At 36.9% G+C, this 24,172-nt stretch overlaps 1 long non-coding RNA gene across 3 annotated transcripts; it reads left to right on the forward strand.

Annotated features, from left to right (window-relative positions):
* Window positions 1–1,414: 1,414 nt before the first annotated feature.
* On the forward strand, window positions 1,415–23,819 carry LOC118168400. Of its 3 annotated transcripts, XR_004751526.1 has the most exons (7): window positions 1,415–1,655; window positions 3,198–3,291; window positions 3,805–3,962; window positions 4,686–4,822; window positions 6,031–6,118; window positions 7,297–7,460; window positions 22,609–23,819. It is a non-coding gene; the product is annotated as an uncharacterized LOC118168400 (long non-coding RNA). The 3 variants fall into 3 exon arrangements; XR_004751525.1 differs by lacking the exon at window positions 1,415–1,655 and having other exon boundaries at window positions 3,003–3,291; XR_004751527.1 differs by lacking the exons at window positions 1,415–1,655; window positions 7,297–7,460 and having other exon boundaries at window positions 3,003–3,291.
* The last annotated feature ends 353 nt before the right edge of the window (window positions 23,820–24,172 follow it).

The following is a 24,172-nucleotide window of genomic DNA, read 5'->3' on the forward strand; positions in this document are numbered from 1 at the left end:
AACCAGCAGGCAAGATTTCCAATGTTGTGTGTGTTTGCAACTGCCTTTTTCTGAGCAGCAGGTTAGTGTGATGGTCCATTGATTCTCAGAACAGTGAATTGCACTCAATCATCTCAACTTCTTATCTTTAAAAATATTGCAGCCAGGAAATATTTAAGGTTTCTCATGTACTTCCTCAGTGCTGCATAATAATGCACTTAGAATTATTAAAATACATTTTGAATTATCTCCTTGGAAGGTGAGAAGAAATAAAACAATCCTTTATGTCAGGAAGCAGTATGCTGGGGCATCTTTGTGAGTATAGTTTTCAAGTTGACCATGCCCTGTTTTTTTTTTTTTTTTTTGTTCTTGAGCTCAGATGGACTTGCTGTCTGCCCGGAGAAGTCACAGCTTCACAGCTGAGTTTCTCTTTCATGTTTGACCAGACAATCTTTTCCTGTGAATTTAAAAAAATGGGCAAAACTGAGCTGATGGTCCAGATGCTGCTCAGAGCCTTTTGTTTTATCTCCCTACCTATTTATTACCATTTGCTTCATTGGGAAGAGAGGAAAAGAACCCTGTCTTTATACCAGATGCACTGGCTCTTAGCAAAGCAAAGAAAAAAGCAGAAGTTAGAATGAAACAAAATGTTCTGTAGCTCAGGAATGCATGGGCTGTCTTTTTCACTCACAGCATCTGAACTGTGCTCTTAAGCTTCTCTGCATCTCTATTTCTGTAATGGTTTTAATTGGCAGTTACTAATACTTTCCTGCCCACAGGAGGAATATAAAGATTTTTCAATATTTCTAAAAAGCTTTGAAGAACAAAGTTGCCCCTGCAGAGCTGTCTGTTATTTCATTAGGAAAGTGCAGCAGGGCTGAAAAACTTACTGGTTTATTTTGCTGGCAGTTGGAATAATTTTTGCTGCTCACTGGAGAAAAAGTTGGTTTTCCTCCCTTTTTGATGGGCTGTATTGCCCTGTGAGGCTTGAACTAAAGCGTAAGGTGTGTGTGATGCACGAGCTGTACTAACAGCAGTTCTGCTGGACAAACTGCACGTTCTCTGCTGATCCATTCCTGGCTCCCTATATGACCCATTCATTCTTGGCCTGTAACATCTGCAAATTAGGACATGTCTGTACTAGGCCATGCAATGGGAAGATGAAGACAAGGCTCTAGTCTTTCCTTTTGCAGACTACTAGTGTGTTCTAGGGAAAGAGTTAAGCAACAGTTTGTATCTAACCATTCGTGCAGAGTGATGCACAAAGTCCACATATGGAAAACTTTATTAATATGTATGTGTGTGTACATATATTTTTTTTTACATCAAGAGATAATCCAGGTTATAATCAGAATCAAAGTGATTTGCCCATCTTTTACCCATTTGTAATGGTGAAAATTACCACCTGAATGAAATAGTGTCCCTAGAATCATAATTGCTCTGCGAGACATGAATGCTGCTACAGTTTTGCTTGTTTTGTACTTCAGGTAGTTGAAGATTATTACTTGGGTAGATGCAAGTGAGGAGTGTGAAGTAGCAGTGCAGAAGAATGTAGTACAGAAAAATATGCTAGCACATAGTGGTGCAAGCAGTTGGTTTATGGATATGGAAAGGAGGCAGCACAGTTAACAAAAAGAGTTCTTCAGGGATAATACTGAAGGCAATTCTGATTGAGGGTAAACTTCAGATTAACATTTTGCGCTCATAGCTACCAAAAGGCAGTAGTGAAGTGCCAGTGTTTAGAGACACCATCATAAACCTTTTTCAATGGCAGTGGTTTAGTTTGTCCAAGAGGCTTTGGAGAAGAATGAAGCCACAGACCTGCTCAAGAGGTGAATATCACTTTGCATCTAGCAAAAGGTACATACCAGTTGTTCCTGTACAGACAGTCTTACATTCTGGAGTTGTGCTCATCTGCCGCCACTATGGACAACTATACATGAGGCTAAAGGACTTACAGTGACAATAGTGATTATTCCATCTCTTTTGAGACTCTTTGTGTGGGAAATAAAATAAATGAATCTAGTTGCATTTTTTTTTTCATGTTTTGCATTCAATTACAGTATACATACTGATTTAGAAATTCAGTGTTCAAGAGACAGCAGCTTTTACCACAGCTTTCACCAGAACTGCAGTGTTGCAACAAAACAATGAGGTAGCATTTATTCTACACATCAGTATTTTTACTGAGCAAAGTATCAGAGCCTGCTTGCTCAGAGTAATGTCATATTTTGGAGTTTGAGTAATGTTACCACATAAAAACATGCATTAACCATCAGTTAGCTTACAAGTGTGGAATAAGCAGAGACCCATTAGTATATTAACTCATAGGCAGTAATAGCAAATAATTATTCATTATTGCAATCTCTTTTTGACATTTCTGCTTCTGAATTTTTTAGTAGAAATACACAGTGTTCTCAGATATATTAGAGGTCTATTGAGGGATGTTCAGTTGGTATCAAGCTCTTAGAGCAAGCTGCTATTCTGGATTGTTTCCTAGTTAATCAGTGATTAATGAAAGCTACCATTTTCTATGTGAATTTGGAAGCTTCTGTTCTTGGCATTGTTGAAGTATGTAAATGTCTACCTCAGATAAAACATGACAGACAACACCTAAAATACAAGTGCTTTGTTCTGCTACCTGTCAGATCAAGAAGCAGTTCTGGATTCTTAAAGCTATGAATTTAATTGTAACAGGAGAGGAACTGGCAAATGCTCTGTACTCAGTTCTTTTTTTGACATCCTCTTGAGTCATTTTGCATGATGAATGGCATAAACAACATATATGTCAGTGCCATTGCTGAAAAATAATAGTGCATTTGTAAATAGAGACCTGCATACTCTTTAAAGTAAACATTTTTTTTAAAAGCAAGTACACCATTTTTATTTTTATTTTTATTTTTATTTTTAAAAATCAAATGACCTCATCAAAGTGCCCCAACACAGGTATGGCTGAGTATCTGAAACTTCAGGAGAAAGTATTTGTAGTTTCTTAATTACTTTTAGTGGGTGAGATCCTGGGAGGTGAAAAATTCTGGCAAGATTCTCCAAAATTAATGGGAATGGTGGGTACTTAATACTTGGTAGAATTTGACCCAGAGTCTGTGTGAACTGCCTCTTTTGACTGCTGGTAATTAAATGGTTATTCTTGCAATGGAACTGCAAGCTGCGCTAATCATAGTGCTGCAAACATTACTGTGCAATTAATTCTTTTTTAGGGCTTTCAAAAGTAGCTCTTGAAGCTGACAGCTGCAGCCTGCAACGTATCAAGTGCTTTATATAGCAACTTTAATGAAAACTCACGAGTGTAAGGTCAGTCTCTCCACAGTATGTACTAATTAAATTTCCACTTTCCTTTAAAAAGCAGATCACATCTGGCCCAAAGACAGGAGCCCATTGTGCCAGACATGTAATGGAATAGGTGTTGTTTTGTACTTCTCATCTCTGAAAGATAATGACATGGAAAATTCATTTTCTTCTAGTCTTTAGTAATCTTCCATCTGCTATTCTAGTTGTTTGTGCAGCTGAAAACAAAAGCTAATCACAGACCTCTAATTTAAGAGTTTTTTTTTTTTTTTTTTTTTTTTTTTTGTGAGCTCCCATGTCAACATTAGTTTATATAGATAAGGTTGTTGAAGCAGAAGCATTGCAAAGCAGTGTGGAACATAGTTCAATGGTATTTGCACGATTGGGTTATTAATATTGCAGCATCCATGTAAACTAGTTGCTAGAAATTAGATATTTTTTTTAGTTGCTAGAAATTAGATTTTTTTTATTTATTTGTAGATATTTTCATAGCTTGTTGTCCACTTTAATATGTTTTAGGCGTGTCTTCTATTTCCTTGGGAAGCAGTCTTTAAACTTGAAGCACAACATCAATATTTTTCTCTTGGAATTCTCTTGGAATTCAATCTGAACTTAAGGAAGAATTTGGCCAAGTGGATTTCTATTATTCCTTTCATGATGAAAAATTAGATATTTCTGTCTTGGATATCTCTGCCTGTGCATATCCCAAAATACACTTTCCCATTATATTGAAGGTAATTTACACGCCTTCTACTAATTCTTGCATGAGAATGCACTCTTAAAGATGGACAGTAACATACAGGAATCTCATTGTTGAAGAAATTTCTAGATATGTTCTGGCATTTCTGACTGCAGTATAAGATCCCAGACTGTCTGAAGATGAGGAAAAATATCTTAAAAAGAAGTGGGGTATCTTGGCCCAGATAAACTCTAAACTGTGACCCAAGACATATGGAAGTCAGACATCTAAGATGAGCAATGTAGAGACACTATTTTTGTCATTTTTGGAATAGCATGTTTTCTAACCCACATCAGAACTAAACCTGCTTTTCTAATTTTGGAAGGGATGGGTAGAAGCCTGGCTGGATGTGACATCACAGTTGTGCTGGTGGATCCTGGCATGGCAGTGCGAAAAATGTGTGTGTTCCAGACTTTTCATTCAGGAACATGCATGGCCAGACATCAGTCTGTGGGGGTGGAGGGAATGACTGTGTTAAGTCTTCACTCCTTTAACGTGCCATTAATTTCAGGACAGAATTTCACTATCATACTCTCAAAGAAATACGAATTACTGAAGAGGGGATGACAGCTGTAGAGGAAGCAGTCAATCCCTGCATTATTTTTTATGTAAAATGTAGCTGATACTGTTACTCATTTATTTTTGCTTTGTGTCTTACTAGGACCAAAGATAGTTATTTCTTTCAAGCTGTTTGTCAGAAAGGTGATTCCAAATGAACTTCCAAGTAATTGAAGTTGATGAGCACATTCCAAGATGAGCAGTATTACCATGGCCATAGAACAGGCACACCATGACTGGGTGAGCATTTTCTCTTAAGGGTTGCAGAACACAGAAAAACTCGAGAAGAGCAGGCTGAAATGCAGAGTTGATTTAAATGGTAAACAACTGAGAGGAGTCTCTTCTGCAGGAAGAGAACAATGTTTCCAGATACCATATACTATGGTATACTGTCTGCTTACCTATCCCAAACTAGGGACCATGAGATTTTGTATTCTAAGTAGTTAGTAAATACCGTCTTTCCTGAAAAAGCTGTCCTGTGTCACTGCAGAATGTTTTCTATTGCACACAAAACATGAGAGGGCTAATTCCTCTACATGAAAGAAGCCGAAGTGAAAAATACGTTATATGCTGGGAATCCAGTCATAGTATAACTGAGCAAAAAGTGTTCTCTTTTGCAAATGAAAAATTAAAAATGAATGATGATAGATAGCTTTAAGCACTGGTGGGTAGATTGCTGTACAGCTCTTTGAGATCAGCCAATTGCAAAAGCAGTATCAGCAAAATACTAGATTAATGAGTCTGTTTTGTGAACAATTGATGCTCTGGAAGGCAGTGATTTTCTTTCCTATTACTTTGTGTAAACATAGTCTCATTCAGCAAGCCTAATTGAACTATGTGAATAGTTCCATTGAAAGTAATAATATTAACCATGCTGGAAGCAAAGCACATTCTTAAATATCTTCCTAAGCAGTGACTGCAGAATTTAGTACAACATGGGCCCCAAGGAAGCCTGAGCCATTTTGTTTTGCCGTATTACCTCCAATGGAAAAAAATATGCACAGTAAATTACTAATTCTGGTAAACTTGTTTCCCATGAATGTCATCCTTAAGTTCTCAAATACCAAAATTTCATTTGCCTTCTGGATTTTGTTCCTCAACACAGCCATCTCCTCTATTATTTTCTCTATATTCTAAAATTAATTTCCAGGTTTGTAGTGAATTTTGTAGATAAAGCATTATTTATTTATAGGTTACAGTAGACACCAGTGTAAGGTATATCCTGTGCATTCTGATATGCACATACAAGTAAAATGAATGTGTTCCTATCTGTTAGTTGGGAAGATAAGTAAACTTTTAGTCATCCAAAGGTATATTTTCCATAACTTTTGCCATAGGATATATGTGAATTTAACTTAAGATGTCAGTGTGGATAGTTTGTATCCTTTGGTAGAGGAATCTTCTGATCTCTTCTATTCTTTTTAATCTTTTATCTATGTGCATGACAGATGAGATTGCTCTGCAAAGAACCGGCTCTTTGGAGAAATACCACAGAACCACTCATGTTGATGTGAAATGCATGCTTTGCATATGCAGGTAAGACAAAGTCTTTACGTTGTCAGGCTTAGTGGAAGCTGGATACTTTTGGCTGTAGCCATTTCCTTTAAAATCTTAGTGGGTTTTTGTGTGTGTGCATGAGCATTTTTGTTCTAATTTTGTGTCACATGCTTTGATCTGTTTCCTAATCTCACACTTAGGTCAATTTCATTTGTACTGTACTGATCATTTCATCGAGAGAAAATTTTATATGCATGTAAAGACTCCAGAGTTTTGGACTGTGCCAAAAAATTCTGGACATGGAACTCTGTGCGGAGTGTCCTCTTCCTTATACGAAGCACTGTAATAACAATGGTGTTCAATAATACTGTATGTTCCTCATACTTTCAGCAGGTATAACCACAGAATCACAGAACCACAGTAAAGCTTTTAGTCTCTGCATATCTGCTAGATTTTCAAAAGAAAACATATACCTATTAAAATACAAGTCTCGGGGCTTAATGGACCCATGAGGGGGGGCATCAGCTTCATTCTGTCTTTGAGGCCAGTGATTTTTGAGTATTCAGCAGTTTCCAACCTGGTGGACTGCAAGTCCCAGACTCGGGGTAAGGAAAGGGCATAAGATATTGAAAAATGATAACACACTAAAAGGAAAAGATGCCCCTCTGTTTCTGGCAACTTTTATATCTAAGTATCATTTTTTATCACAGAAGAAAGAGATTATTAAAAATTTGTAATTGACTTGTAGTCCTGAAATCTATGCAAACCAGTGTCTAAGCTGTACAATGTATATGCTTTTTAGTTTAAATATGATTTTAAGTGAAAGGAAAGCAAGCAGCGAGTTTGGAATTTGCATTTTGGCAGCTTCACATAAGAGTTACAGACTGTGGTCTGGGCTGAATTCTCCAGAGGAGACAGACTGAAGGCAGGGTCACGGTTTGTGATTTATTTAGTTTCATGACATTCTTTTAGCCACATGGAAAAAAAATCTGATGTTCGTTGTGCTTCACTGTTCCTTAATCTCACAGTGAGAGACAGACCTAAGGAATCTTCTGCCCATATTAAGTGTAATATTTAACTGGCACACAAGCAATGTCTGAACAATTAATTTTGAGTCAGTAGTAGTTAGTCTATAGGAGAGAGAGAATATAATTTGCAGCAAAGGTTTTCATGTCATCCTGAGAATATTAAGTAGGAGTTCTATGTGGCACTTTCAGAGGTCTCCCAGTCTCCCAGAAGACTAATGTTCACAATTCAACAAGATTGTTGATTGTTAGTGAGAAGAGCCAGCAGAATATTTAAAGCTTTGGAAAAAAAAAAAAAGAAGTATTGAACAGGAAGAGTTCCAGGAGCTCCATTTACTTAATCTATCCAATGAAAGGTAAAATGGTGGTTCTGTCATAATTATATGAGAAATATAATAGTATCATAATATATAAGAAATAAAATTGTCCTATGGAGGGCTTCCCAAAGTCTGTCAGACAAAAATAAAATTGTGATGTTTGAAACTGACAAATTGAGAATCAGAAGATTAAATATTTTTACTAATTGGACCCATGTTTACCAAGGATTGCCATGGATTATGCTTCCCTGGAAACACCATAAATCAAGAATAGATACTGCTTCATAAAGTATGAATTGCTTGAATGAGTTTTGACTTTGATTCAAATTGATACTCCTGTTTTTTTTTTGTTTTTTTTTTTTAATTATTCTTGACAAGTAAGTAAGTGTTACAGGTTGGTTACAATGTTTTAGCAATTAATACATGCTTGTTTTCCCATATGACCTAGTAGAATTTTAAAAGTCTACCTATAGAAACAATTAGCAAAACATTCTCTTTTCCTACTTAGGAACCAAAACACCATTGCACAGTTATCTCTGTTCACCAGGTTATGATAGATGTTTGACAATTTTAATTTAAAGTGGATTAAACATTTGTGTATTGTTTACAAATTAGGTTCTATAAAACATCCTGAGTACATGAAAGCGACAGTGATTGATGTGAAGTAACATACACACAATTAATGCTGACTAAATTGCTAATTACAGCATTGACATCTCATTTGCAATGAGATACTGCAGGTCTTTTGCAAAAAGAATTGGTAGTGTTGTCATGTAATTTCTCCATTTTCCTCAGCTTGTAATTTGATGTCCTGTAGTTAAAGTTTGACTAAAGATCCGGTCTCACCTTGTAAAAGTCTCTTTCAATGTAAGAAAAGCCTTAGGATAAAAAGCAAAAGAGTCACCATTCGGCAAGAATTAAATTCAAATGCTTTTCAGACGCTTTCTCCTACCAATAATAGATAAATAGAGATAAATAAGAGATAAATAGATAAATTGTGCCACACTATTGTTTATTGTTAATTGTTTTACTAGCTACACTAGCATTCTTACCTTTTCTGCTTTCTTTCCCTGATCCTCAGGAAAACTAAGTAGTGTTATTACAGTGGTAAACTATGCAGTAAATGCATAATCTGGTCTGAAAGGAAAGGGCATTTTCGATGTTACATTTTATAACATGAATTCTTATCTGGAAAAGGTAAAATGCTAAATTTCAGAAGAGAGGTTGTGGAGTGCCCCTTAAAGCAGTAGTTACATGTCACAAATGCTTGGTTTGGCAGAAGCAAACTGACCAGATGTGGTCTCACAGTTTTAGAGCATGTGAGTATCCTGGTTGAAGTAATCCGGTTTTCTTGCCTGGCCACATGTATACAAAGATCAGTCTTATTATTTCTTGCAAGGTGAGTAAGTTTTGAAAGGATTTTAAAAATCAGTGCTGTGGTCTGGCATGTGCTGATTTAGTGGTGTGGGTAGAGAGGCAATCATAAGGAAGCAGGAACACAGAATAGCAGTGCTAACACTGAGAGTGGAACTAGAGGCTACAGGGTGAAAAAAAGTGACCGCATGGAGCGTTCCCAGTGCTGCTGAGCTGCCACTGTTTGCCAACTGACTTCATGAATAAGGCAGCCAATGAGTACATACAAAGGGATGTATTCCCAGCAGTTTGAGCAGGCTTTGCCTAAGGCTTTTTCAGGAACAGAGACTCCATTTGTGCAAGGAAAGTGTCTCTTAGCTTAGGTGATTTCAGAGAGAGGTACATGCGCACTTCTTGATACCACTCCACTCTTTATCTGTTAATGTAATTAATTTACAAGAGTGATGCATTATCTCTGCTCTCTGTGATCTGCTAGAGAGGACCAAAAAGGACCTCACTCAAACCAAGCAGAGTCCAGAAATGTGTAGGAGTTAGACACATGAAGAAGCTTGGTAGAAGCACTGAGGAGGCTGAGTTATGCATGGATATCCTAAGGCAAAAACATATTTTTTACCTCCAGGAATAATGTAGAGTGCAGAGAGGACCTCTGCATTCCATCAGGCATTCTGCATACCTGCCCTGCGTGCAAGGAAGAAGATTCAAAAGCAAGTCCTACAAAATGACAATAGTAATTTATTATTATTATTTTTCAAAGGCTAGGAGGAAACTGCTTGGTATTTTGCATGCCTTGTCTGAGGTCTGGTTTCAATGAGAGCTGTATATGTACATCACCAAGCAGAATACAGATACATTTTTTATCAGCATTTTTGTAGCTTGTAGCATTGCAAACTTACCTTGTAGAAGGATACTCTAGCTCGGGCTGCATCCTCAACTTGCATGCCTCAGTTAAATGGTTGAAATGACTTGGAAAGAGTGGGTAACCTCACTAGTAGATTAAAAATCAACCAAACAAATGAAACAATTCTGAGGGGTCCTCATTGAGGTTATTATAATTGAGAAAATAATGTCAGTAAATGTTCAAGTTATTCCATGCCTTACTGGGTGGGAACACTGGGGGGCAGAAAATTTCTTACCTTGTTAGAAATTATTCAAACAGTGGGGTACTGGTAACAGCACTATCACTCTGATTGCCCTGTTTGACTAAAAGATCCATCTTAAATGGAACCATGCTTTATACAGGAAACATTTGTGATGTCAGTCTCTCATGTCACATAACCTTCTACCTTTCAGGTTCATAAGTGACTTTGGTATTCAGAAGATATATCATTACTGTCTCTGACAGAATCTTTGTAACTTCAAAGTCTTTTGAGACAGAAAAGTAACTTGAAGTATTTATGACAGCTCAAACTTTGAAATAAGAACAGTGTCTAACAATTGTTATCCTTTACTGGTCTTTCTAATATAATATTAAATGACAGGAATACTAAGTGCCTTCAGCTTAGCAAATTGACCTTTAATTCCTTCTTCAGAAGTATCTGGTTTACTCATTCTGGCAACTAAAATGTGAAAATAGCTAGTAGTTCATATAGCCATATCATTAAATAAGTCTTACTTTCCCTAATAGCCAGAGTCTGCCAGAAGAAGAACTTGCCCTGTATACATCAATTCTTTTACTATCCTTATTAATAGCATAAGAAATGGAAATGCCATGGTGTTCAGTGAATTTCTAGATTAAAATATATTTAGATAGCTGACACAGACGAGGGATTTACTAATGGCAGTAGAAGAAATACAAGACACTGAAACCCAGAAGTGTTTCTGAATAATTTTGTGCTTATTCAACTTTGTGTCCAGTCTTTCCCCAGATGAAGTCCAGTGTTTTACAACCAAAACACTTTTGCTTGGCTTTGAGATTGGAGGCAGGAGGGTTAAGTACTTATGTTTGCTCTCTAGAGCCATAGATATTTTTAATGTGATAGACTGCCATATTCTAGCTCAAGCAGTGCATAGAGGCTCTTCTTTCTTATCATTTATTATCGTTGCTGAACGTACAAAAGCCGTTCAGGCCTGTCAGGGAATCACTACATTTCTTGTTCATATTTTCACAGAGGTAACATGTCTTTCTTTTAATCCCTGTAGGGGATAGTATTTTATGGCAGATTAGCTAACATGACATGCTTAATAAGTTACTAGGAAACTAGGTCTGTGGTTGGCAATATTTATGCAAAGCGTGGTACGCATTTATAATAATGAAAGCACCCAGTGGTGGTTGGCCCACTGCAAGGAAAGTTACTGTAAGGCTAGTGTTGGATGAAGGTGGAAGGGATGATGTTTTAATAAGTAGAACTGATTGCTTGATCTTTCCACTCCATGGAAGTGAAATGTTTTTCTGTTGGGGCCAGCAGACATAATTGGATAAAGTTTTCCTGGTAGAGGCAGTTTATTTAGGTGATAAAAGGAACATGAGAATAACAGTAGTAATAATAATAATAATTATAAAAATCCAATGCATGAAATAAGTAGGTGATTTGCAAATAGCAGATGTGTTAGTGATTGTTCTTCATGTACATTTTTTCTTTTTTTTTTTTTTTTTTTTACAAAAGACTTTTATGCATTACATGTATGCATTATATTATTAACTTAGGCATTATACATTGGTTCAATGGGTCTAATTTTCCTAAGGGTTATGTTAAAAATACGTGCCAGTGAGGATCACACTCCTTTGCTCTTTGAAATATAAGGCCTAATGGTGAAGAAAGACTATGGCTTGGGTCATTAATTGCTAAATCATACCTGTTTGCATCTGATAAGGAATTGACATATTTTATGGAAATAAAAGAAAAAATAACAAAATTTAAAATTAAATTATTAAAATTACTATAAGAAAATGTATATTTATTAAACTATCAGTGTTGAAATATCATTATAAAGTATTACTACGATTATTTTGAGCTATTGGTCACATACAACTTGATAAAGGCTATTCCTGATTAGACTCCAGAAAAAGGGCATTTCTAAAAGCAGAATTTCTTGGGCTGCATACTTTCTGCCAGAGAACAGATAAAGGTTTCCAAAGATTAAAAGTTATGGGACAAGCAAATGGTAGGATGCAGCAAAGAGGGCTGCTGTCTACCATCACCAGTACCACCTTCTCCTTCTTCTCTAGTAAAGAGACTAGGGGCCAGTATATAAGAATGATGGGAAAACTGCTTCTATAATATGGGGTTAAATAAAGCACAAGGTTCCAGCTCCAAACTTTGGTGAATAGAACAAATTTCCTTCTTACAACAAAGATGCACTGTTAAGATGTGTATGCCAATGAAAAATGAACACTTGGGTGAACAGATTTATTCCTGAAAAGAATTTCATTATACATACTGTGTAATAGAAGAGAAATGAGAGACAGCACAATTCATCAAGCAGTATTAAAATATGTATTCATCTAGCTGAGAGTTTGAGATGTATTTTTATAATAGTTCTTCCAGTATTTTATCATTTCCCTATTGGCTGGTTTCATTTGCCTAACAGGTTTAGACTTGAACTCTTTCTCTTTTAACAGGTTTTCTCTGCATAGTTTTGATCTGGAATAACTAGGATAGAGGAAAGTTTTTATCAGTTCTTTTTGTAAGTGGTATTTCTTTACAGATACTGTATTAATAGATATATAAAGATACCATTTTTATTAGGTCTATTCACCTAAGAGAACTTACTGAAACTATAAATTAGGTAGATTCAAGGACCAAATTTTCTTTCAGATTTCGGAGAATGACTGTTTTGGATAAGACGAGTAAATGAGCCAGTGCAGTTCACAAGATAATGCACTTAGCTACATGTTATGAGCAGCTTTGCATATCCATACGTATAGTACTTTAGGTATGTGTTTGATTCCCATTGTCCTCAGTGAGCCAAAAGTGTATCCTGGAGTGTTTTGCTAAACTGAGCCCAGGTTCATTGAAGTATTTTTGCTCTGAGTTTCTGTTTAGGTTATAGCTTTGCATTAATATTAAAAAGGGTAGGAGGTTGAGTATTTTGTAGAATCTGAACTATAATCCATTTTCTTATGAAAGCATTTCAGGGACCTTTTCTTAGTGAAGATACAGATGAAAGGAACACAAGGTATTCTCAGTGGAATGACAGTAGGTCTGAAAGAACCAAGTACCATTTCTTGTTTATAAACAGAAGATGGAGAACATTTCAAAGTTAAAAAGTAATTCTAAAGGTAAAAAAATAAATATTTCTCATTTCTTTTTCCTAAATCACTAGTTCAAATAGAGAGCAAAATTGCTTTGGGAGCAGAAAAAAACAATGGCTGCCTATAAAAGCAAATACCTTTGCAACCCTGTTAAATGGATTTTTTAGAAATAGAGAAATGGTGTACTTTCTCTAACAATTCTCAGTTTGATGCTTAGCCAAGCCTTTTTTTTTTTTTTTTTAAAAGAGGCATGATTAAAATAATATGTAGAAAGGAGTGAAGAGTATTATCTTTCCTGAGGGAAGTGTTATTTCAACATTGTTTTCAACCTGAACTAAAGAAAAAAGTCCAACTATCAAAACTTTTTGCTGAATGAAAGGTTTTAGGTTGAAAATATTGGAATAAAAAGCCTTCAAATTGAAATGTCGTAATCTCCAAATTGGTGTCTAGAAGAAATAGTTCTTCAGGTCAGGAGACATTTTGGCCAATTCATAACCAACAGGCTGCTGAAAGCTCTCTATCAGGCAGAAGAGAACAGCTCTGAATCCAAATATCCTCAGTGGGTGCACATAAAACTGTGGTTTCTCAATAGAACTGAAAAGGTTGAATCGCCAAACAGAATTTTTGCTCAATAGTGACTTTTTTTTTTTTTTTTTTTTTTTTTTCTCCAATGGGGTTTTTGATTTAATTTAGTTAGATTTAATTGTCTTGGCAAGTAAGACTTCCCTGTTGTTATTTGGAATAAAAACATGTAATTCACGAGGTGATTATTAACATTAAGCAAAAAACAATGATAACTGCTTAAAGTCTTACTGTGAATCACAGGTTGTGTCACTGACTTCGTCAAAAATGTTTTATAAACAGTCACTGTTAGGTTATAAAAGTTACGTAGGCACATTTTATTTTTGTCATGGTGTGTTGGTGTTTAGACAAGTGGATCTGTATTTACGCTGTGGTTGTGGCATGCACAGAGTATTGAGGCCTCCAGCAAAAGAGCCACTGCCAGTGCAGGTCTTTGTTGCTTCCGGGAGAAGATGCGGACGTGGTGCCCTCGGCTGCCATCGCCCACCAGCCTCCTGGCTGCTCTGAGGGGAGCGCCCAACCTCCCTCACGGAGATGTGCAGCTAACACTGAGGGCTGCGAGCTCTGCAGCACTGAGAGCTACGACGCTCATACATCCTACAGTTGGTTTACATGCCCAGAGCAAAGACACGGGTCTGTGTTATCATACCCGTAGGGCTGTGCTAGAGAGCGCGGCAGAGCGGCAGCAGGTGAGCGACCAGGCTGCCGGGCCGGGCCAGGGGTGAAGGGCGGCCTCGTGCTGCCCCTCAGGTGGGCGCGAGGCGCTGCCATGGTGGGGCCCTGCTGCCGGGCAGGCCCTTCTGGAACGTTCTGGCGGCGGCCGTTGGGGCTGTGCCTGGCGCGTACTTGCATGAGGCGGTGCCTCTCTGCCGTGTGCCGCTTCCCCGGGCGGCAGCAAGTCCAGGAGCAGGCGGCGAGCCTGACGGCTTTTTTGGCCGAGAGGCAGGCTGGCAGGCTTCCTGAGCCGGTGTGTAATGGAGGCGTATGTATTAAGAGTGATCGGGAATTCACCATAGGAACAGTTTGGGAAATAGTTTTGACTGTGCATTGCAGTGGGATGCAGGTGGCTGAGCGAGGCAGCTTTCCGCATGCCCTGAGATGCCACGAGTTGTTGTAATTACTGTGCGCGCTCTGGGTCTGCAAGGTTTCCTGTTAATAGATCCTTGCTGAAAAAAAAAATGCAGTGTGCCACCTGTTTTACACTGCTTCCTCCTGATTACTGGAAGCTAGAGGTAGGCTGTGGTTCAAAATTTGTTGCGAATTGCCCACTCCTAAGCTCGTCTGGCTGTAGCAGGGAGGCATACTTGTGAGACCTTGCAGGGGTGATGCATGTCCTCCCACAGAACCCTGTACCAGCAGTCCCACTGCTGTGCTCTGTGGGCTGCCTTCTGCACTCAGCCTTGGGTGGAAACGTTGGGCTCTGTGCACTCCTCCCCAGTGCATTTTTCTTGGAAAAGGTAAGTTCCTTTGGTACACAAAACCTTTTAGTTAGCCTTCATAGCTAAGGCGTTCGCCTTCATAGCTTGGTCTGCGTTCCTCTGTTGCACCATACAATCTGTCAACAATTGCATGTATCTAGTAGCCAGATTGCTTGTTATTTTAATTAATGCTATTGGAAATATATATATGAATTACAGCAGTGCTGCTTGGTTATATCTCTGGTAGCTGTTTCATGTCTTTGGAAAGACATTGTGGAGTTCAGGACATCCATTGTAATGTGCTGCCATGTTGGGATTCAAGGCTCAAGATGTGTGCACATTGCATGGTGTGAAGTTGAACAGCCTGTAAGGAGGAGGGTGGTGAGAAGCTGAGCTGTCCCTGTGAAAGTGCCTGTGACAGGGAGAGAGGGAGACCTTTTAAAAAAAACTAGAGCAGTAACAAATTTTCTTGTAATTGTTACAATATCATCCTCTGTAGAGTTACTAAAAATACAATTTTTATTCTGGAATAAATATTTAACCTCATATTTGGGATGTAGTTTGAATGTGTTTCTATTCACGAGAAACATGGGCTATCTCAAATTTATCTGCGGCATTAAAACAGGATAAAGATAGCAGCATTGTATTTTGCTGTAGCTGTGCAGAGAAACAGTCACTGTAGACAAAGGTCTCCCTCTGTAACAGTGGTTGTTCCTTCTGGCCTGCTCACCTGGAGATGATGAAAAGCTGCAGAAACAGCTATATATAGCTGTTTGGCATATGCTTTTTGGTTGGACTACAATTTGTTTCCAGTAAGGGTTTTATGGGTATTGGGAAAAAGGTTGGTATGGAAAATAAGAGATGATGGAGGGTTGGGCTTTTCTGTCTTCCTATACAGAGAAATATATATGTCTTGTAACATTTCACATCACATTGCTTGTTTTTCTAGTCCATTTGTTTTCCTAGAAGTGTGAAGTGTTGAACTGTCACCACACAGTTGGTTAACAGGTTAGTTCCCATGGTTCTGCTAAGTAAAGGAAATTGCAAGGTTTATAGGTACAGCCTTGAGCAGTTCACTGCTTACTGCAATGGAAACAAACGTAAAGTTAAGTGTATTTATGTAGTAATTTCCTTCCCCAAGCTTTTAAACTGATGGTGGGTTAGTTCTGGCCTTCTATTTTGTATATTCATACTTTGCCCCCGATGCCAGTGTAAATCTACTTGTGTACATCATATATGTCTCTGTATCAACTTGAATATGTCTTTATTGAAGCAATTCGTTTAGTCACAAGGGTTCATTTGCTTTTCTCCTTCTTATGATGTTGTAAAATTTGTTTTGAGGTGTTTGGTTTGTTCTCGTAAGAAGGATTTAGTTGCAGAAATGTGTAAAGGGATCTGTGTAGTGTTGATGTATTTTGCGAGTACGGAACATGCAAAGAACATGCATGGGTTTTTGTCACCAACTGCCTAATCGGTTGTTTGTACGCCTCTTTCCTCAGAGGACACAGGGGTTCATTATGGTGATGTGTTCATGCATCAAGAACTACAATTACTTTTGAGAAGAAAGTTGCTTTAATTAGGGGCTTTGGCTTCCAAAATGCGTGGTAAGTTATTAGTACATAAGCCAGATGTCAGAGTTAAGTGGAATATAGATTTCTAGTGTGTTTATATTCTTTGGTAACTACTTGTGCTTGGCTTGCCCTCATGATTAATGTGAGGTTTCCTACCACACAACAAAACTTTGTACTGCAGAATAGCAGCATGTCTATGAGTAACTAGCTGAGGGACTGTATGTACACCTTTGCTTAGACTATGATAACTTTTTTAAGGTGACTGTACCCTTACTCAATCATACCATCAGTTTTGGTACTGAAACTAAATCATTCAGTTATTGTTATTTTTCGTTTATTCTGGTTCTTCTTGGTTTGTACATTGTAGTACTGGACACATTTAAGAAAATGAACATCTATTTTGGTAGCTGACTGGGACTGGGAGCTGAAATTTTCTGTTTTTAAAAGACTCTTCTGTAATTCCCAAAGGCCATTCTAGCTCTGGGTAATCTCTTCAGTACTGTGGGTTTTCATCTATATTGGTATGCAGCACTTTGCACAAATCCTGCTCAAATATTGTTTTCTTCATGTGATTGATTTAATCAAAAATGTTTGTGATGGACAGTGACTGCACATTTTTCAGAGCAAATAACTAATAAAAAACTGTGAAAAAGAAGGTATTTGTTAAAACAAAACAACGAAACAAAACAACCAACCAAATTTTAACCTTGATGGTTAGTAGATAAGAAAGTGTAAGGAAGTGTGAATACATTGTTACAAATTTGAGACTGATACCTATTTGAATTTGTCTTAGCTTCAATTATTGAATTATTGATAGCTATATTTTTATTTATTGGATTTTTATTAAGTTAGTTAAGCCAAAACATGTCCTTCTCTCTCTCTCTGTATTGGTCCCTAAATTTGGAATTCTGTTGGCTTCTGGGACTAATGGTCCCCACGTTTATATGTGTCTGTTTAAGCCCTATGAAAATAGTTGTTGGAATAGTTTGAAATACAACAAAAACACTTGTCATTTGTTTTTTTCTTACTAAAAGCTGTGTATGATAATATGTTGAAATGCAAGCCTTGACAGTACAGGAAGGGCTGGAATCTTTTTGAATAGAAAGAAACAGAATTTGAGAGCACTTTAGGAAGTGACAAATGCATCTATTTATTTATTTATTTATTTATTTATTTATTTATTTATTTATTTATTTATTTTAATAGATGAAAAGTTTATTTCTCCCCAGATATCTTTGGCAAGGTCCTTCCAGGTGTTCCTACAGGGGTACTTGAGTACTGCTCTGCAGAAGTAGGAGCTCCATTGCAGATAACATTCAACCTTCAATCTGAAAGGCACACACCAAAATTCTGGGTCTTATGCAGGCAGATATAATAGCCTACATAGATTTTTATGGGGCTGGACAGCTGCTCTGTCAGCACAGGGGAAAAGTTCCTCATACCACGCCATTTGTACTTGGCAGATCTCCATTTTGTGCTCTGTGGCATGACTATAAAGCTGTGCCAGGGATATTTATTTAAAAACAGCAACAACAAAACCCAGGTTGCTGCCAGATAGCATAATGAATGGATCTGCAGTAAAATAAACATATTTTCTTTCATCTCATGATGTATGATGGGAAGACTGCTGTATCTGTAATGTTAGAAAATGTTGTGCTACTTTGGTTTTATCTCAGCTGTGCAGAAGGAAAAAAAATAATAAAAGGAAAGATGTGGCTTCATGTTTAGTTACCAATCAATCTTAGCTTCAGCTTGTGAATTTCACTAATTCTTGAATCTTTTTTCTTCACCTCTTACTCTTACAGGAAGCTTTTGTTTTCACAAAAAATATTGCTTCTTTTGCAAAGTAGGCTTATTGGTGTTTCATTTTCATCAAGTAGTACTTCTTGATCATGATTCTGTGACTATTTTGGGGAGCCACAATAAATGGGAGCAATACAGACAATGATTAAGCAGTCAAAATTGAACTATTTTGCTCTGACTCCTTCCTTGCTTTTTAGTTTACTTATCTTCCATTTTTACTGTGAAGGAGGCAGAAGTGGAAGGGAGCTAGTGTATCAGACATGTCTCCTTTCAGAAAGGAACTTGACAGCTAATGCTGTGCAGTCTTGACTCTGCAGTGCATCTCAGAACCTGGTAGGAGAGGTTGGGCAGTATGAGTACTGATATTGTTCAGTATGAACACACAAATGACATGCATCTTGATGTTATCAATTTGCCTAGAGGTTCACGGGTTTTTCAAGTGCTGTCACACTTGCTGGTTTGACTGAAAAAAGCCCTAAAGCAGGGAGGTTGTTTAAGCTGAAAAAATAATTGTGCAGTATATCAGGACTTACATGTAACCATGCTTCTAAGTTGTTTAGCAATGAATTAAAAAAGATGAGTTTGTGAAATGATCCCTCAAAACACACGTGGCAATTTAATTATCTTAACCTTAATTCACGAGAAGGTTGTACCAAGCTAACGGTACAGTTACAGTAATACTACCTTCCCTGGTCTTACCCTTTCGGACTAGCCAGTCATGTTTGTGCATGCGTAGTCATCTGTGTTGTGACCTAGTGCGGTTACAGTAACCGTTCTGTAGTAGTCAGACTTTGCTTGTAGAAAGAAATGTTGTGTAAAGCATATTTTATATCAGCCATTATCACTGTGGTTATCATTGAGTTTAGTAGCAATGTATCAGTTAAAAACATGTCCTTACTGGAGAAGTCGTACTGGTCCTGATTTGTAGGTGTAGACTGCTGTGTTCATGGAACTGCCCCTAGCACCTCCATGGCAGTTTTTGTTCAACATTTCACAGGCAGAAAGTGGTTAACATGAAGATCTCAATTGTTGCTGGTGCATGTCTTATTTATGTGTTAAAAATATGAGATAAGAGTCTGTCTTCTGAGAATTACAGATTGTTCCTTTAGCTGAGGAAATGAGTTATACTGCCCTGCACTGTTGCATTATGTATTTGTTGCTTCAGGTAGGTTAGACTGTATCGCTGTATTATTATAAGAGCTTTTAACACTTAATGAAATAGTGAACTAAAAGATATATATATATATATTTAATTTAGAAAAAAAATGCAATATCTTCCTCTTTAGAGAAAGAGGCCTAAACAAATATAAAATATGATACTTGTATTTTGTAGTTTTGTGATATTCATTCTCTGAATGCCTTAACATGCACATTGTTGGGAAGGTACTAACTTTACTGTTCTTGTCATCTATTACCTTAAAATTGAGAATCGTTGTTTTATTTTTATGGCAAACCTATTATGAGCTTATATAATATTATGTTTTTAATCAGCAGTGCTTCAGATGATACTCCAGCTCAGTGGTAAGAGCTTGCTTTGGCTCAAATGATATTTTCCCAAAGCATGTATTAATGCATCCACTTATTCAAAGTCACTGTCACACTAAGAAGTGCAATTACAGACTGTATGAAGACTTTTGATAAGAAAATGGAAAAAAAATGTATCGGCAAGATCAAAGAAGCACCTGAAGTTAATTATAAATTAGCACTCAAGTGTAGCCATCAAAATACTTTAATTATTACTGGAAGTTTAAAAAAAAATCCAGCATGATCTTGCATGTTAATTTTACTGCTAAGTCCTCTCATTGTATTCATTTACACCTAAAATAACTGAAAGATGAATTGTTTCCAGCCTAAGAGAAAGGTAATAGAGATACCACGTGTCAAAGCTTTCCACTTGTACAGGAAGGTTAGACATTTCAGATATTTTTCGCAGTGTCAGTGCCTCCATATTCCTACAATGAGGGTGATTAGAGAAACCCCATTGAAATAGGATGTGTGATTGATGCATAAAACTGAATTATGCTGTTAAACTTACCTGCTACTAGTGTGATAGTTTTTGTTTGTTTGTTTGTTTGTTTTTCTGTAAATCCAGAAGGTACATAAAGCCTTATTATCAACTTAGTTTTGAAGACATAGCCCATGAGAGAACAACTGGTACTGGCAACCAGAGAGATGCGTAGGGTTATCCAGACTCCAGTGAAGGTCAGAGGGCTTGATTGTGCGCCAACCCTTAGGTCAAGGCTTAGCAGTTGCTGTCTGATGCCATGGTACCTTCTCTAATGTAATTTGGAAAGCTCATGGACATGTAAGGAGTGATGTGATGGGAACAAAAGCTATTCCTTTTTGTTTTCTCTTTCTTTTTATAAAAGAGATTAAATCTTTGTCCGTCAAGTGTGCTGTTACCCACACAGGCCCAATAGAAAGTCAAATAAATCCAAGTGATCTGGTTTAGAATCCAGCTTGTCAAGAAATAGAGGTATTTAGTAACTTTTTATCACCTACATATTCTAAAACTTTAGTTTTCTTTCAATTTAAAAAGTGTGTTTTTATGCTTATGCTAAATGAATTACCCAAAGGGAATTATTTAGCTAATGAATTCGGGATTTTTTTTTCTTGCTTCTGAATCTTTAAACAGGTTGTAATTAGAGACAGCTGAAAGACTGTGGAGAAATCAAAAGATAATTTAGTCTGTTCTTTACAACTGGTTGTCCAGTATAACTCTTATTGGTTGTTTTGCTTTGCGTTGCTTTTAACTCTTACATGTTAATTTCTATACATGAAATCAAGTGAAAAGGGAAGCAAGGATGAATAATAAAAGAACATGTAAAAAACATCTGGAATCTGAGCTTCATTTTGATGAAAGATAGATCTGTTTCGTCACAAGCAGTTTGTCAGTTACCTTACACATTTACTGGTTTGGAAAAGCTCAAAACCAACTAGGTAATCCAACCAGATTAGTGTCATTCCATACAGGAATTTATCTTTTCTGATATGACCTATACTAGAGTTTCTGCAGAGAGCTATACTATACTACCTATATATATAATACCTATATAATTATAATATATATATATATAATACCTATATAATTAAAAAATATATATATAATACCTATATATATAATACCTATATATACAGACCTATACCAGAGTTTCATCCTAGAGTTTCTGCAGGAAACAGAGCGGCTCTTCTGTAGCTTCACCATTAGAAAACTTCTCCCAAAGTCCAGAATCAATGAATCACGTAGAAATTTCATCTCGCTATTTTTTGTCATACCTACTGTATGGCTGGAAAAAAAAGAGTTCTTTTTGCAGCATTTTTATAAATACTTGAAGATAGTTATGTCCTCTAAACCTATTTTCTATAGGCCAAATGATGCTAGTTCTTCCAGTTTTTCTCAAAGAATCTGGTGTGTGGGTGTCCAGTCTTCATGTTATGTTCTGTTTTATTCCTGATCAATCTACTTGAAAAACATTAATAATGAGCAAATTATGAACCTCAATGCCTGCAAAATGAGAGAAATTTGACATCCTGAAAGTTTTCACAACTTCAATGTCTTACAATAATTACTTCCTGTTTTTTGGGGGGGCAAACAAAAAAAATGGTATTTCACTTAAGAATGATGTGAAGTTTTGATTTGAGACTCTGAAATTGCAAGTCTGTGGCAAAATTGAGGGCCAGCTTCTCTATTAATTCTGAAATCTAGCTGTATAATGTGTAATAGGGTATTATAGTGATAATATTGGAGCATAGATGTAGCATATTCATTTGATAAGAACAGTTTTGAAACAGTTTTGTTTTGTTTTGTTTTGTTTTGTTTTTTAAGTACTGATAGTGGGATCCTAACTGTTAACATCAACTTACTTCAGTTCTAGTCTCAGTAAATGCTAGATTTTTCAGATATATTTAAATGTAGAATTAAGGGAAAGAAAAAATCAAGAAAATCTATAGTGCCTCTGCTTAAAAGGCGTTTCCAAGATTCTGATAAGTGTATTTTGCTACTGCTTCAGAGATTGTTCTTTTGCTTTGATGTTGGTATTACAGCAGATTTGAAACAGGTAACCCATTTTCTAACAGATGTGGCCATTGAGTATGCAAAAAAAAATTCTGTTTTCATACACAAAAACAGTAGGAGAAATAGATTGAGAGTGTGATTACTTCAGTATAAGCTTTTGATCTTTTTCGTTATCTTTTTATCAGCCCTATGCTACGTGAATGCAGTAAAGCTTTTTTTACCGCCATGGAAGGATCAGCTGTGGAAGCAGTACAATGTCATCCAGTGTATCCTGACAAAAGGGGGAAGCTTGGCCAGTGAGACAGCTTTTTGATCTTCAATTACAAGATGCAAGTTACTGCTGGAGCGTTTACAGAAGGTTTGTAAGTTTCTATCTAAACAGTGCATTTAAAGTGATCTACTATAGAATGTTCCCATGTGCTATTGGCAGTCAGCTGCTTCAAATGCATGTGCATGGAGTGCAACCTGAAATGCAGCATGCTGTAGGAGATGGTTTGATAGGCTAATATATGCTCTTTTTTAGGCTAATACATCTGACCTTCTGACTTAAAACACTCTCTTCTAGTCCTGATTTTATATTTTCAGCTCAAGCAATCCCAGACAGTGGTGTACAGTATCATTAAGCTATGCCATAATACTCTTAACAAGCAATTGACGTGGAATCTTGAATCTGATGGAACCATATTGTAATGCAAACTGAACAATGTATATAATGTTAATTCTAAAAGCTGAGCTTAATTTTTGTTCTGTTTGACCAATATTGCTAATAGAGAAAAACATTTTAATTTCTGTGGAACTGCTTATACACATTTTTAAAAGTCTCATAACTCTTTTACTTGTTCCTTGCTTTGATTTTGTTTCTGGCTGTCGCAACAACAGTGAGTATAAATCTTCCAAGTGCCCACCTGCTGGCTTCACAGATCACTTACAAAGTTGTCACTAGCAGATATCAGACTAGTCAACTGCAAAAATGCTGTGGATCAGAATGAGCTGGCTACTGCAGATGATCTTGGTTTGATGACAGTGTGAAAACTGATAGCTGCTTAAGTATGCGAACTGGAGTTCTCTCATTTATGCTAGCACAACACTCTTGCAAATGGTAGTCCAGCGTGCAATCACAATGAAATGGGATGAAAATCCCTCAACAATACCTGTGGGTTTTTTGTTGTTGTTCCTTCTTTATTTCCTTGTAAATACTTTGCCATTCTGAAGAAATGGAGGCTAAGATGATTAATATTTCAAGCAGAAAATATTTTGTCATCTGCCTGACTTTCCATCCAAAACTTGTGTGGAAGGATGGAAAGTAAATGAATTTGTCTGTGTGTCAATTGATTCACAATACATGCTCAAATTTTCGGATTCTTGTATTTCAGAACTAAGCAAATAAACACCCTGAGGAAGGGCCTTCTCAGTATGTCTCTCTAAATCTCTCACCATTTTTGATATCCCCAGGCAATGTATCTGTGTCATCACTTTCCCTTTCAGTTTGTCTGCATCCATAAGTGTTTTATAGTTATCTTGGCAATACAGGCATGGTTAATAAATATATATATATAATTATTTATATATAAAAAGTTACTAAAATAAGATGTTTCTAAGGCACAATATGTGCTGCTCATGGCATAAACAAGGATACTATACCAGTTTGTTGCTAGCTATTCCTTCTGTCTTCTCTGTTCTTAGATCCTATACATTTTCTGTCTCTCTATATTGTTTACTGGGGGGGATTATTTTAATCACACTCCTATGCATGTTCGTCTGCCTACCCAAAGATAAGCTTTGTGTGACAGATGCTT

This window comes from Oxyura jamaicensis, chromosome 5 (assembly GCF_011077185.1).
Source record: "Oxyura jamaicensis isolate SHBP4307 breed ruddy duck chromosome 5, BPBGC_Ojam_1.0, whole genome shotgun sequence".
NCBI classification, from domain to species: domain Eukaryota; kingdom Metazoa; phylum Chordata; class Aves; order Anseriformes; family Anatidae; genus Oxyura; species Oxyura jamaicensis.